The 15929-nt window shown below is 40.6% G+C and overlaps 1 protein-coding gene across 1 annotated transcript in view; it reads left to right on the forward strand.

Annotated features, from left to right (window-relative positions):
• The first annotated feature begins 3755 nt into the window (after positions 1 to 3755).
• The window catches only part of ngef (neuronal guanine nucleotide exchange factor), a 101944-nt gene continuing 89770 nt past the window's right edge, over positions 3756 to 15929 (forward strand). The window contains exon 1 of the mRNA XM_072572839.1: positions 3756 to 3995. The gene's annotated coding sequence lies outside the window, so the exon portion shown is untranslated. The remainder of the gene's footprint in view (positions 3996 to 15929) is intronic.

The following is a 15929-nucleotide window of genomic DNA, read 5'->3' on the forward strand; positions in this document are numbered from 1 at the left end:
TATTTGTCTAGAGCTCCATTTTATATTTCCATTTATCCAATTCATCATTTCTCCTTTCAAAAATATCCAAATAGAATACACTTTTACATTTATTAACCTTAAAGTTGAGTGAACTGCATTTATTTCAAAGCAAGGGGCCTAAGAGGGAAGGCAGTGAACTCAGGGCATGGTTAGGAACATGGGACTGGGATATCATAGCAATTACAGAAACATGGCTCAGGGATTGATAAGACTGTTCCAGGATACAAAGGCTACAGGAAGGACAGAAAGGGAGGCAAGAGGGGAGGGGATTTGGCATTTTTGATAAGGGAAAGCATCACAGCTGTGCTGAGGGAGGATAGTCCTGGAAATATACCCAGGGAAGTTATTTGGGTGGAACTGAGAAATAAAATAGGGATGATCACCTTATTGGGATTGTATTATAGACCCCCTAATAGTCAGAGGGAAATTGAGAAACAAACTTGTAAGGAGATCTCAGCTATCTGTAAGAATAATAGGGTGGTTATGGTAGGGGATTTTAACTTTCCAAACATAGACTGGGACTGCCATAGTGTTAAGGGTTTAGATGGAGTCAAATGAGTATTTTGCATCAGTATTTACTGTGGAAAAGGATATGGAAGATACAGAATGTAGGGAAATAGATGACATCTTGAAAAATGTCCAGATTACAGAGGAGGAAGTGCTGGATGTCTTGAAACGCATAAAGGTGGGCAAATCCCTAGGATATGATCTGTGGGAAACAAAGCAAGTGATTGCTGGGCCTCTTGCTGAGATATTTGTATCATTGATAGTCACAGACGAGGTGCCAGAAGACTGGAGGTTGGCTAACATGGTGCCACTGTTTAAGAAGGGTGGTAAGGACAAGCCAGGGAACTATAGACCAGTGACCCTGGCAGCAGTGGTGGGCAAGTTCTTAGAGAGACCCCTGAGGGACAGGATGTACATGTATTTGGAAAGTCAAGGACTGATTAGGGATAATCAACATAGTTTTGTGTGTGGGAAATCATGTCTCACAAACTTGATTGAGACTTTTGAACAAGGGCGGCACGGTGGCTCAGTGGTTAGCACTGCTGCCTCACAGCACCAGGGACCTAGGTTCGATTTCAGCCTCGGGTGACTGTATGTGTGGAGTTTGCACATTTTCCTCCTGTCTGCATGGATTTCCTCCAGGTGCTCCGGTTTCCTCCCACAGTCCAAAGATGTGCAGGTCAGGTGAATTGGCCATGCTAAATTGCCCATAAGGTTAGGTGCATTAGTCGGAGGGAAATGGGTCTAGGTGAGTTACTCTTCAGAGGGTCGGTGTGGACTGGTTGGGCAGAAGGGCCTGTTTTCACACTGTAGGGAATCTAATCTAACAAAGAGGATTGATGAGGGCAATGTGGTAAATGTGATCTATTTGGACTTCAGTGAGGCATTCAATAAGGTTCCCCATGGGAGACTGGTAGCAAGGTTATATCTCACGGAATACAGGGAGAACTAACCATTTGGATATAGAACTGACTCAAACGTAGAAGACCTTTGAGTGGTGGTGGAGGGTTGTTTTTCAGACTGGAGGCCTGTGACCAGTGGAGTGCCACAAAAATCAGTGCTGGGTCCTCTACTTTTTGTCATTTACATAAATGATTTGGATGTGAGCATAAGAGGTATAGATGGTAATTTTGCAGATGACACCAAAATTGAAGGTGTAGTGGACAGCGAAGAAGGTTATCTCAGATTACAACAAGATCTTGTTCAGATGGGCCAATGGGCTAAGAACTGGCAGATGAAGTTTAACTCAGATAAATTCGAGGTGCTCCATTTTGGGAAAGCAAATTTTAGCAGGACTTATACGTTTAATGGTGAAGCCCCAGGGAGTGCTGCTGAACAAAGAGACATTGGAGTGCAGGTTCATAGCTACTTGAAAATAGAGTCGCAAGTAGATAGGATAGTGAAGAAGGTGTTTAGTATCCTTTCCTTTATTGGTCAGAGTATTGAGTACAGGAGTTGGGAGGTCATGTTCCAGCTATACAGGACATTGGTTAGGCCATTGTTGGAATATTGCATGCAATTCTGGTCTCTTTCCTATTGGAAGGATGTTATGAAACTTGAAACGGTTCAGAAAAGATTTCCAAGGATGTTGCCAGAATTGGAGGATTTGAGTTTTAGGGAGAGGTTGAATAGGCTAGGGCTGTTTTCCCTGGAGCGTCGGAGGTTGAGTGGTGACCTTATGGAGGTTTATAAAATCATGAGGGGCATAAATAGCATAAATAGCCTTTTCCCTGGTGTGGGGGATTCCAGAACTAGATGGCGTAGGTTTAGGGTTAGAGGGGAAAGATATAAAAGAGACCTATGGGGCAACTTTTTCACATAGAGGGTGGTACGCGTGTGGAATGAGCTGCCAGAGGAAGTGGTAAAGGCTGGTACAATTGCAACATTTAAAAGGCATCTGAATGGGTATATGAATAGGAAGGGTTTGGAGAGGTATGGGCCGGGTGCTGGCAAGTGGGACTAGATTGGGTTGGGATATCTGGTTGGCATGGACGAGTTAGATTGAAGAATCTGTTTCTGTGCTGGAATTTCTATGACTCTCTGACTCTATGACTGTTTTCCATTTTATTAATTCTTATCTTTGTTTGTTTGTTTTTAACCCAAATTTTTTTTGCACCTTACACTTGTGGTTCTGTTTTGCAAAACATTGAATTAATGAGGTTTAAAATATAGCTTGAAGATGATTTTGTTTGCCATTACTGTAGTATGAGGCTATGTGACATGGTTATGAGATTAGTATTCATCATCATAGGAAGTGATGTCATAGGATCTTACTGTCATACAGCCTTGTGGCAAGATGAAGTGACTGTACAATGTTCCTTAAATAAAGTTAATGCTATTTTGGAAATAATATTCTAAACAATGACAATGACCTGGTAATTATTATTATTGATTCGTGACAAATTGGAAGTGTTTTATTTGTTCGTGTGACATGAAATCAACATACTGAATCACTCAAACTTGAATGAATTCTGGATCTTCAGCATCCACAGTTCCTCATTTTAGTTGGAGAACAAGAAGTTTACAATTGGTGCAAAGGCCTAGCATACTGTGGGGTCTCAATTAGCTGTTAACAAAGGGAAAAAAACATAGTGAATAAAAATTGAAGGTAAAGTATTTCATCTAAAATAAGGGTTCATGTTTGCCAGTGACATGTTCAGTGCTATTTTAAAGCTGTTATATGCGAAGCAGATTTGACTAAGGCAGGCAATCCATTCCTCTGTGACTTAAATGCTGCAAAAAAAAGAAATCTGATGCAGTTATTGGTATGTAAATTTTGGCATTGAGCCTTGTGTACCAATTTCTGATGTGAAAGAGAGGGTAACCTAACAGGTTATTTTCATATCACATTTTGATGTGTAGACTAGTAAATGGAACAATTGCATGCTGCATTATGGGTAACTAAACTTCTTTAAAGGTCAAACTTCCCAGCTGGCATTTACACTTTCAGTAGTCATGGAGACAGCTATTTTTGTAGATATTGGCAGTACCAGCACCTAAAATGGAACAGACCTGAATGTACAGTTTACATGGGAAGATGCCACAGATTGCTTCAAATATCATCTCTGCCTTTCCTTTGCTTTTCAAATCCTCAAAAAAATAAAATTAATCTGGTAATGTTTAGATTTAAATTGTTGTGTTTTTAGGCTTAGTTTATGTCTTCCATTTGATGCTAAAGATGCAAGTCAATACTTTATTATCCTTGAGTTGCTTTTGAATTCAAGTATTTCAATGAGTTAACAGCATATCTGCAAAGCAAACAAACCATTCTGGACTTTAGTATTCAGAGGAGTTACACAGGTTTACAGAGCAACTGTTGAACCCAGGAAATGCTTGAAGACTGAAGTGCTTTCTGGAAATACTTGTCACCTTTAGCACTCAAGTTTAGCTAAAATGGCTGTCCATATTGGAAATGTTTTTGCACATGGAAAAGGTGATTTATTTAGAATAAGGAGAATTTAAAAAAAGTAAGTAACTTTCAAAATTATTCATTCTCTTACAAAGTCAGCATGACAGATTGAAATGTTGCCTGTAGTCAATTCTTTTGAATAACCCGTTTTCCACAGGACTAACTTTCGTATGATTGTTTTCTTGAACTGTCATGCTAAAGGTCAGCATACTTCTACTGCGCTAGAGAGTGCAAGTTGGGACTGTAGCTATATCTTAATTACTGCCTTTACTTTCTCAGAACTCAAACCTGAAAACATGTTAAAGAAATAGCTGTTAAACAGGTTTGAATATACGATAGGTGCTAATAAGGTGATAAATCACTACTCCTACTCTCTGTTTAATTGCATTTATCAAATGGAAACACAAAAACAGGTGTAAGCCATTCAGAACTTTGAAACTATTAAAACATTCAATTGAATCATGGTTGACCGTTCTTTAAGACGTTTACCCCAGTTGGTTCGACAATCCTTAATACCAGTGCTGACTCTAAAAGAGATGATCAGTTTCTGTTTGAATTGATAGGGTTAAAGCAGCTTTTTGGAAGGAGAAAGTTTCAGATTTTGTTATCCTTTCATGGTTTCTGTGATTGTTTATATGTTTTAAGTAAAATATTACTCTACTTCTAATTGCCTTTTCTACTTTTTTCTTTTGTTATCGTAATTGTTTTAAATGTTCAAGCAGCAATCTATTTAATTTACAATGTAGTGGAACATGTAAATTCAGCATTGATAGAGTAACAATAGCAGCTTTAAATTAATAGTGTCCCAAGGAACTTTGCAGCTGTAATTTAAAGTAAAATGTGACTTGGAATTAGATAAGGAAATATTAGGCCAGATGACAAAAAACTTGATAAATGAGAAAGGTTTTTGAGGATTGTTTTAAAGGAGGAAAGTGATATAAAGAGACAAAGTGAGGATACTTCAGAGTTTAGGGCCCTGACAGCTGACAATATGGCCAGAAACAGGAGTTGGTATTATAGAAAGTTTCAAATAACATGTTTAATGGCTACCGTTGGCTAAAGTGAAAGTGACTTGCAGAAGACGTAAAGATCACAGAGAGCTAGCTTGTGCATTACGTGCAAATACATTTCCCTAAATATTCCCTATTTGATAAAAATAACAAAAGAAGAATTGAATTTACTCACATTCGTAGCCTCAAATTATCAAGTGCCTATGGTCAACAAAAAAACTTTATAATTCGTTAACAAAATTGTGAATTCTAGTCTGTCCTATTTCTTTTGTTGCTGCATGTCATAGAGTCATAGAGATGTACAGCATGGAAACAGACCCTTTGGGCCAACTCGTCCATGCTGACCAAATATCCTAATGTAATATAGTTCCATATGCCAGTACTTGGCCCATATCCCTCTAAACCCTTTCTTTTCATATACCTGTCCAGATGCCTTTTAAATGCTGTAATTGTACTAGCCTCTACCACTTTCTCTGGCAGCACATTCCATACACGCACCACTCTCTGTGTGAAAAAATTGTCCCTTCAGTCTCTTTAATTTCTTTCCCCTCTCATCCTAAACCTATGCCCTCTAGTTCTGGACTCCCATGCCCGAGGGAGAAGACCTTGTCTATTTATCCTATCCATGCCCGTCATGATTTTATAAACCTCTACAAGGTCAACCCTCAGCCTCCGATGCACCAGAGAAAACAGCCCCAGACTATTCAGCCTCTCCCTGTGTGTTGGGGATATTAACTTAATTTGGCAGTGAGTTTGGATATAGCAGAAGAAGCACTGTAGTTGGTATTGCACGGACAAGTATAGAAGAAGAACCAACCCATTCTAGAAGGCAATGCAAATTTGGCCAAGACACAAGAGAGCATGGCAAGACTGGATGGTACAGAACAACATCAGTTATCCAAACATCAATTATCCGAATTTTGGACTATCCAAACAAGATCTCAAGGTCATGTAAAAACGTTATCCGTTATCCAAGCAACCAGTTATCCCAACAAAATACTCCCCACCTATCTCTTTTGGATAATTGAAGTTATTCTGTATTTAATTTACTACAAGAAATCTTAAGTCAGACCAGCTGGATTGAGGGTGTATCTTTGCTATCACAGGCTTGGGGAAGGGACAGGATTAATAGTTTATAAATCCGGGCTATAGAACCATCCAGAAAGATGATGGGGGTCTGATGTAAAAAAGGAGGTGGTGTCCCAATATTGATCAAAGAGTCAGTTACTGCAGTAAGGAAAATTGATATCTTAGAAGCTTTCTCAAATGGCCAGTTTAAATATTATAACACAGGATCTGGCTAAAGTAGACTGGGAGCAACTGCTTGTAGAAAAATACACATCACAGCAGTGAGAGTTATTCAAAGGGTTATTAGTGAAAGTGAAGGGCCAACATGTTCCTGTAACGATGAAGGTTTCTCTGGGAACAAGAAGCCCAAAAAACCCTGGATCTAAAGGAACTTACAGGATCGGACAAGGAAGAAGCTTATGGCAGAAACACTGTGTTTAAAACACTGAATGCCCTCAAGAAATTTAGACAGTGCAAGGGATTACATGAATAAATTATAAGAGCGAAGAAGGGTAATAAAGAAACACTGACAGATAATATTAAGGAACATTCTGGAAGGAGTAGGATCCATTAGGGACCAAAGTAGCAATCTGTGTATGAAGCCTGAAGACATAGCTGATGTTTTAAATGAGTACTTTGCATCCGTATTCACTGTAGAGAACGAAGGTTAAAAAATAATCGGGGGGTTACTGTTATATATTTGAATAAATCAGCATTGAGAAATAGGAAGTATTTGTGGTTTTAAAGGGCTTGAAAGTGAATAGATTCTCAGGCACAGGTAAGAAGTGTCCCAGGCTGCTGTGAATCACAAGGGAAGAGATTGCAAGAATCTGACATTAATTTTCACTGACCCAGGATGGTCAGTCAGGCTGCCAACTCCTCAGAATTGTCTTTCAGGATGTACTTGAGGGCTGCCAGCTCCTAGGCAGATGCTGTTTTGGTCTCAAACTCTTCAAGACCTGGTTGTAAAAAGAATTTTTGTAATCTTCTAGGAAATGATTGGCAAACAATGACTTTGTGTCCTGTAGAATGCTACAAATCTCTTCTGGTGCATGATAGATTATTAGCCCAAACTTTAGCTGAGATCAGTGAATTTTGTTTAATGTCTACTATTTGTAACTCCATATCGTCATTCTTCCCCTTGCATTGGGCTCTCACCTTCATTTGTCATAGAGTCATGGAGATGTACAGCACAGAAACAAACTCTTTGGTCCAACTGGTCCATGTCAACCAGATATCTGAACCTAATCTAGTCCCATTTGCAAGCACTTGGCCCATATCATTCTAAACCCTTCCTATTCATATACCCATCCAGATGCCTTTTAAATGTTGCAATTGTACTAGCCTCCACCACTTCATCTGGCAGCTGTTTCCATACATGCACCACACTCTGTGTGAAAAAGTTGCCCTTAAAGTCCTTTTTAAAAACTTTTCCCTCTCATCTTAAACCTATGCCCTCAAGATCTGGATTCCCTCATTCCAGGGAAAAGATCTTCTCTATTTACCCAACCATGCACCTCTTGATTTTATAAACCTCTATAAGGTCAAGTCTCAGCCTCAAACAGTCCATGGAAAACAGCCTCAGCCTATTCAGCCTCTCTCTATAGTTCAAACCCTCCAACCCCGGCAAAATCCTTGTAAATCTTTTGAACCCTTTCAAATTTCACAAAATCCTTCCAATAGGAGGGAGACCAGAATTGCGCACAATATTTCAAAAATGGCCTAACCAATGTCGTGTACAGCCACAACATGACCTCTCAATTCCCATACACAATGTTTTGACCAATAAAGGAAAGCATACCAAACACCTTCTTTACTATCCTATCTATCTATGACTCCACTTTCAAGGAGCAATGAACCTTCACTCCAAGGTCTCTTTGTTCAGTAATGCTTGCAAGGACCTTACCATTAAGTATGTTATTTCTATCCTGATTTCCCTTTCCAAAATGCAGTACCTCACATTTATCTAAATTAAACTCCATTTGTCACTCCTCAGCCCATTGGCCCATCTGATCAAGAACCCATTGAACTCAGGTAACCTTCTTTGCTGTCCACTGCACCTTTGTCCTATTGGGTAGAGTACCATTCCATTGTTTGGCTCAATATTACTGTTGTGAGTTTCATTTTTGAGTTATAATCTTGAGCTACTTTACAGAAGCTTGCAAAGCTCATGTTGTTACATGTAACATTACTGTCTGTCTGTCTAGCTGGTATTTCACATTCACTCAATACTCTCCTTCTACAATCTACATTCCATATGTCAGAAACCATTTGTTGCGTTTAGGTTTGATGATGCCAACACATTTTGAGGTTATGAGTGATTGGTTAGAATCATCATCTGGCCTCACTCCAACAGCCACCTTGATGGGTTTGCTTTGCTTATTTGCGGCTAAACGCTTGTGTACAAAGTGATGTGGTTTCCTGCAATTACAGCACTGCTTTTCCCAACTTGGGGCACTCTTTCTTTTCTTTTGTATGGTGTCTTCATAGTATTTACTCTGCATTCTAAACCCTGGTCTTAATCTTTCTCTTGACCTTTTTTTTACAAATATTTCTTCTTTTTTATTCCAATATAATGTTCTCATTAGCTTCGGAATGTCTCTTGGCAGAATATAAAATCTTGCCTGTTCTCCCATTAATATGCTATAACTGATGATTGATAAGGTTTAGGGTTTCTGAACATGGTGAAAGCTTTCTTGAGAGTACAAATCTCCTCTTTAAATGGATATATCCATGTAAAAGAATCTTTTATGTCTTAGACAAATTTTATCTCTGATAAGAACATCTTACAATTATATTACAAAGCTTACAGGATTCAGTTAGATATGTCACTCCTCTCGCATACTGATCAATATTTTCCCTCTGCTCTGATATTGTACATATTCCATTCAATATTAAATTTTGTGTTCAATGTATGTATACAAAGCTTTCAAAATCTCTCTCCTATTTAGGTTCCCTGCTCCTAAGTGACATTTGTACTGTATTACAAGTTCCACCACATATTCCCTAGCACTAATAACAGGATTGTGAATCATATTTTCAAAGTTCCTTTATTTAGTTCTGTAGCTATTTCATAGTTTTACCACTGACAGTTAAAATAAAGTTCAATTCTGTACAATATCTCCTCCTTCCATTTGCAAAGTAGCAGAGTGTGGAAAATGCTGGCCTATCTGATTCACTCAGCACTTCAAAGTTGCAAGTTGTATTGCAGTTTAATTCTTCATTTTATATTTTTAAAGTAGCCAGTTCTCTTATAACACCGTCAAGAAAGAGAACCTCACCTGCATTCTTTTGATATCATATTACAAATAGAGTTTAATGGCTGCAACAAAAGGAAAACAATTTCCAGTTTGTGCATAATGAATATTTGCATTTCTTCGAACGTAGGTCAATTGTAATTGGTGAAGTTCAATAGTTCATTAATACAGTACAAATATCTTGGAGGCTTGTGGGTTGGAGGAAATTATAGAGATAGCAAAGTGCCAATAATTTGAAAAAATTTGAGAACAAATGAGAATGAGAATGTTAAAATCAAATAATTGCTTGACAGCGATTCAGTACAGAACAGCAGCAACAGTGCAGAAGGTCTTGGTAACTTCAATCATGAGCAGTAGAGTTTTGGACAATCCCTAGTTTATGGAGAGTGGAATGTGGGAGAGCAGCCAGCAGTGCAGTGGAATAGTTAATAGAATCCCTACAGTCTGGAGCAGGCCGTTTGGTCCATCAAGTCTACACCATCCCCTCCAAAGAGCATCCTACGCAGACCCACCCCTCTAACTTATCCCCATAGTCCTGCATTCCCCATGGCTAATCCACCTAGCCTGGACACAATGGGCAATTTAGCACGGCCAATTCACCTAATCTGCACATTTGTGGGAGGATACCGGAGCACCCGGGGAAACCCATGTAGACCTGGGGAGAATGTGCAAACTCCACACAGACAGTCACCTAAGAATGGAATCGAACCTGGATTCCTGGTGTTTTCAGGCAGCAGTGATAACTACTGAGGCACTGTGCCACCCTAAGTCACATTTAGAGGACAAAAATATGAAAGAATGTGTCAGCAGCAGATGCACAGAGATGGGCAAGGCGATCTTAATGATGGAATGAATATCATATTGTAAATTCATCTCAGGGTTAATGAGATATTGGGATAGAACTCAAAATGAGCTGGTACTGAATGCCTCAATAAACATTGGAAGATGTCAAGTGAGATTCAGAGGAAGCAGCAGTCCTCATTAAGATGGAGTCCATCCTGTGCCAGGCAAAGAAGGAGAGAAGTTGAGGGGTACCAAATTTCTGGGGTAGGGAATTGGGAGGGAGAATTCCAAGAAGGAGAAGTGAAAGGAAATATGCCAATTGAAATGAGGGTTTGAGCAGGAGCAAAGAAAAAGTTAAAAAGAAAGAGTCACAGTGGAAATACAGCGATGAGTATGGGTATGGAGCAGCAAGCAAATGATGCATGAGAACTAGCTTATAGAACTCTAGCTAAATTTAATTACTGCACATAAACAATAGGATACACAAAAACCTGAGGAAATAAAAAAAGAAGGGAATCTGGAGTTAAGGTCAGAGGTCCCATAGCAGGACAGAGACAAACTAGGCAGCACAAAGCATCCGCAAATTGTCAAAGTTTGGAAACAGGCGAAACGATTGCAGTCCAGATGTAATTTGAGGGTGAAACATTGGAAAATGCACTGATGGAGAGATTTCTGTAGGAATGAAGATCCACTGGGTGTACAGAGCCAGTTACAGGACCAGAAATATGATTGGGCAGTCTGCAGACACCACTAGATACAAAAGCAACAGAGGTTTGATCTTCAACTCAGGCAAGTATTGTCCAAAAAGAAAATGGAGGTTGAAATACCAGTATAATCAGTGGCCAGTCACAAACTCAGCATGGGACTGAGTTCCTTAATCATGACAATAGTGGGGGAAACTGAGTAAAATGATCAAAGTTATTTTAAATATCATAAAAGACCAACAAATCAGCGGCAGAAGTTGAACCTTAGCCAGTAGAAATATCTTCTTGATGTCTTTTGGACCATGATATAAAATAGACAGGAAGTGAAAATGGCCATGAAAATTTTTTAAAATGTAATTTACTGTTGGCTCGAGGAATTATATTTACAGGGCACTTTTAATCTTAATGTGCTTCACGTAAACATTTTTGAAAAAAATTGACAGTCATTTGAGGAAAGGTCATGATGACCATAAGCTTGGAGATTTTAAGGAGTGTTTGACAGTAGAGAGTGGAGTAGATTAGCGAGACAGGGCGAGTTTTCAAGAGCTTTGTCATTTCCGTCCTTCAAATTAAGGATAACTGTCAGGCTTTCAAGATTTATGTGTCATCAGGTGACCCATGCCTTTGGGCAAAGAGGAAAATACACTGAAGAAGTCGGATGGGGTTCTCAAATCAGGGTTCTGCTCTCTCTCTCTCTCGCTTTCTCTCGCTCGCTCTCTCTCTCTTGCCACAAGTTGTTCCATGTGGCAGTGCTTCAATCAACAAACTGCAACATAATGCAGAGCTGAGAAAATAGGCATCTGCAAACATGGCCACCAGGAGGTAGGAACAAGAGAAGTGGTGGCTATCGAAGAGGATATGGAGTTGGATGAAATTGTAAAGTTAGGGACTGGAGTGAGAAAATAAGGATGAGAATTTTAAATCCAAGCGATGACTTTACCAGTTGCCAATGTAGTCAGTGAGCACAGTGGGGACAGGTGAATGTGATTTGTTGTAAGTTCAGACGTGGGCAGCAAAGGTTTGAGTGACCCCTGGTTTACAGAGGGTAGAATTTTGGAGACCAGCATGGAGTGTGTAGGGATAAGCAAGTCAATAAGTAACAAAGGCAAAATAAAAGTTTTAGCAGCAAATGAGCTGACACAGAATAAATCAGACAATGTTATGGAGGTGGATGTAAGTAATTGTGCAAATGTAAGGTTAGAAGTTTACAGAGACAGAGTCATAGAGATCCACTGCATAGAAAAAAGACACTTCAGACCATTACATCCACGTCAATAAAATTAACCACCAAACTGAGTAGAGTGGGTTGTTTCTTGATTATATGTTTTATTGAGATCTGCCTCTTGAATACATTTTAAAAAATATAAGCCATAAGTACTAAGTTAGCCTGGAGCACTTTTTTTTAGAGGAATAAGATGGTGCTATGTTTTTGGGTATGTAGATTGTTAAACTGCAAAGATTGCCTTTAGTAGCATGATGTGCTCTTCCTATCAGGTGTGGGAGATTACGACAGTTTCCATGTTACTGATGATTATGCCTGCAGGAAATGTCTTTGGTTGTGAATCCTATCATATTGCATGGATCAGTTGGAGTGGCAGTTAGAGGCAATAAGGAATTTACAAGAGCCATGGGGTGGATGTATGTATGGCAGTTATTAGAAGGGAGAAAAGCCGCAGATACAGACAGGTGGATAGGTTAACTCCAGGAGGTATGGGAGGGGTAGGCAGGTTCTGCAGGAATTCTGCAGGTTCTGCTATCCCCATTTCAAACAAGCATGCTGTTTTGGAAAATGTAGGTGGTGATGGACTCTTAGGGGAATATAGCATGAACAGCCAAGTTTCTGGTACCGAGAATGACTCTAATCTAATAAGGGGTACATCAAGTTCCAAGCAATCAACTGTGATGGGGGACTCTCTAGTCAGGGACACAGACAGACATTTTGGTGGCCAACAAGAAATCAGAATGGTGTGTTGCCTTCCTGGTGCTAAGATCAAAGATATCTCGGAGAGAGAATGGTTTAAAGAGGAGAGGGACCAGCAGGAGATTGTTGTACACATTAGCACTAAGGACATAGAAGGGGAAACAGATGAGATTCTGAAGGGAGAATATAGAAAGTTAGGCAGGAATTTAAATACGAGGTCCTCGAGGGTAGTAATACTGAGAGTACTCCCAGTGCTACGAGCTTGTGAGGATAGGAAGAGGTGGATAGAGCAAATGAATGCATGGCTGAAGAGCTGGTGCAAGGGTGGAGGGTTCACATTGTTAGATTATTGGAATCTCTTCTGGAGTAGTAGTGACCTGTACAAGAAGGAAGCATTGCACCTGAATTGGAAGGGGACTAATATTCTGGCAGGGAGATGTGCTAGAGCTGCTCAGGAGGATTTAAGCGGGGGATGGGGGGGATGAGCGTGGCGGTGGGGGGAGGCAGCGTACCCAGGAAGATAGTGAGGAAAGGGATTAATCTGAAACTAATATGGTTTGGAAAGGGAGCGAATCAAACAGTCAAAGCAGAGAACTAAGGTAGGACCGATAAATTAAGCTGCATTTATTTCAATACAAGGGGCCTAACAGGGAAGGCAGATGAACTCAGGGCATGGTTAGGAACATGGGACTGGGATATCATAGCAATTACAGAAACATGGCTCAGGGATGGGCAGGACAGGCAGCTTAATGTTTCAGGATACAAATGCTACAGGAAGGATAGAGAGGTGGCGGGGGTAGGGGGAGGGGGAACAATAGAGTAAGGGGAGTGGCGTTTTTGATAAGGGATAGCATTACAGATGTGCTGAGGGAGGATATTCCTGGAAATACATCCAGGGAAGCTATTTGGGTGGAACTGAGAAATGAGAAAGGGATGATCACCTTATAGATTCCTCCCCCTGCCCCTCCCCCCAGCAACAGTCAGTGATGAATTGAGAAACAAATTTGTAATGATGTCTCAGTTATCTGTAAGAGTAATAGGGTGGTTATGGTAGGGGATTTTAACTTTCCAGACATAGACTAGGACTGCCATAGTGTTAGGGGTTTAGATGGAGGGGAATTTGTTAAGTGTGTAAAAGAAAATGTTCTGACTCAGTGTATGAATGTACCTACTAGAGAAGGTGCAAAACTTGACCTACTCTTGGGAAATAAGGCAGAGCAGGTGACTGAGGTGTCAGTGGGGGAGCACATTGGGGCCAGCGACCATAATTCTATTCGTTTTAAAATAGTGATGGAAAAGGATAGACCCAGTCTAAAAGTTGATGTTCTACATTGGAGGAAGGTCAATTTTGACAGTATTAGGCAAGAACTTTCAAAACTTGATTGCGGGCAAATGTTTGCAGGTAAAGGGAAGGCAGGAAAATTGAACACCTTCAAAAATGAGATAATGAGAGTCCAGAGACAGTATATTCCAGTTAGGCTGAACGGCAAGGCTGATAGAGTCATAGAGTCATAGAGATGTACAGCACGGAAACAGACCCTTTGGTCCAACTCATCCATGCCGACCAGATATCCCAACCCAATCTAGTCGCACCTGCCAGTACCTGGCTCATGTCCCTCCAAACCCTTCCTATTCAAATACCATTCCAACTGCCTCTTAAATGTTGCAATTGTACCAGCCTCCACCACTTCCTCTGGCAGCTCATTCCATACATGTACCACCTTCTGCGTGAAAACGTTGCCCTGTAGGTCTCTTTTATATCTTTCCCCTTTCACCCTAAACCTATGCCCTGTAGTTCTGGACTCCCTGATGCCAGGGAAAAGACTTTGCCTATTTATCCTGTCCATGCCCCTCATAATTTTGTAAACTTCTTTAAGCCTCCGACGCTCCAGGGAAAACAGCCCCAGCCTGTTCAGCCTCTCCCTATAGCTCAAATCCTCCAACTCTGGCAACATTCTTGTAAATTTCTTCTGAACCCTTTCAGGTTTCACAACATCTTTCCAATAGGAAGGAGACCAGAATTGTAAACAATATTCCAACAATGGCCTAACCAACATCCTAACAGCCGCAACATGACCTCCCAACTCCTGTACTCAATATTCTGACCAATAAAGGAAAGCATACCAAACACCTTCTTCACTATCATATCTACCTGCGACTCCACTTTCAAGGAGCTATGAACCTGCACTCCAAGGTCTTTGTTCAGCAACATTCCCTAGGACCTTACTATTAAGTGTATATGTCCTGCTAAGATTTGCTTTCCCAAAATGCAGCACCTCGCATTTATCTGAATTAAACTCCATCTGCCACTTCTCAGCCCATTGGCCCATCTGGTCCAGATCCTGTTGTAATCTGAGGTCACACTCTTCGCTGTCCACTACACCTCCAATTTTGGTGTCATCTGCAAACTTACTAACTGTACCTCTTATGCTCGCATCCAAATCATTTACGTAGATGACAAAAAATAGAGGACACAACACCGATCCTTGTGGTACTCCACTGGTCACAGGCCTCCAGTCTGAAAAACAACCCTCCACCACCTTTGAGCCAGTTCTCTATCCAAGTGGCTAGTTCTCCCTGTATTCTGTGTGTGAGACATGATTTCCCACACACAAAGCCATGTTGACTATCCCTAATCAGTCCTTGCCTTTCCAAATACATGTACATCCTGTCCCTCAGGATTCCCTTCAACAACTTGCCCACCACTGATGTCAGGCTCACTGGTCTATAGTTCCCTGGCTTGTCCTTACCACCCTTCTTAAAGAGTGGCACCACGTTAGCCAACCTCCAGTCGTCTGGCACCTCATCTGTGACTATCCATGATACATCTCAGCAAGAGGCCCAGCAATCACTTCTCTAACTTCCCACAGAGTTCTAGGGTGCACCTGATCATGTCCTGGGGATTTATCCACCTTTACGCGTTTCAAGACATCCAGCACTTCCTCCTCTGTAATATGGACATTTTGCAAGATGTCACCATCTATTTCCCTAATGTCTATATCTTCCATGTCCTTTTCCATAGTAAATACTGATGCAAAATGCTCGTTTAGTATCTCCCCCATTTTCTGCAGCTCCACACAAAAGGCTCCTTGCTGATCTTTGAGGGCCCTATTCTCTCCCTAGTTACCCTTTTGTCCTTAACGTATTTGTAAAATCCCTTTGGATTCTCCTTAATTCTGTTTGCCAAAGTTATCTCATGTCCCCTTTTTGCCCTCCTGATTTCCCTCTTAAGTATACTCCTACTGCCTT

The sequence above is a fragment of the Chiloscyllium punctatum genome, chromosome 6 (assembly GCF_047496795.1).
Source record: "Chiloscyllium punctatum isolate Juve2018m chromosome 6, sChiPun1.3, whole genome shotgun sequence".
In the NCBI taxonomy this organism is placed as follows: domain Eukaryota; kingdom Metazoa; phylum Chordata; class Chondrichthyes; order Orectolobiformes; family Hemiscylliidae; genus Chiloscyllium; species Chiloscyllium punctatum.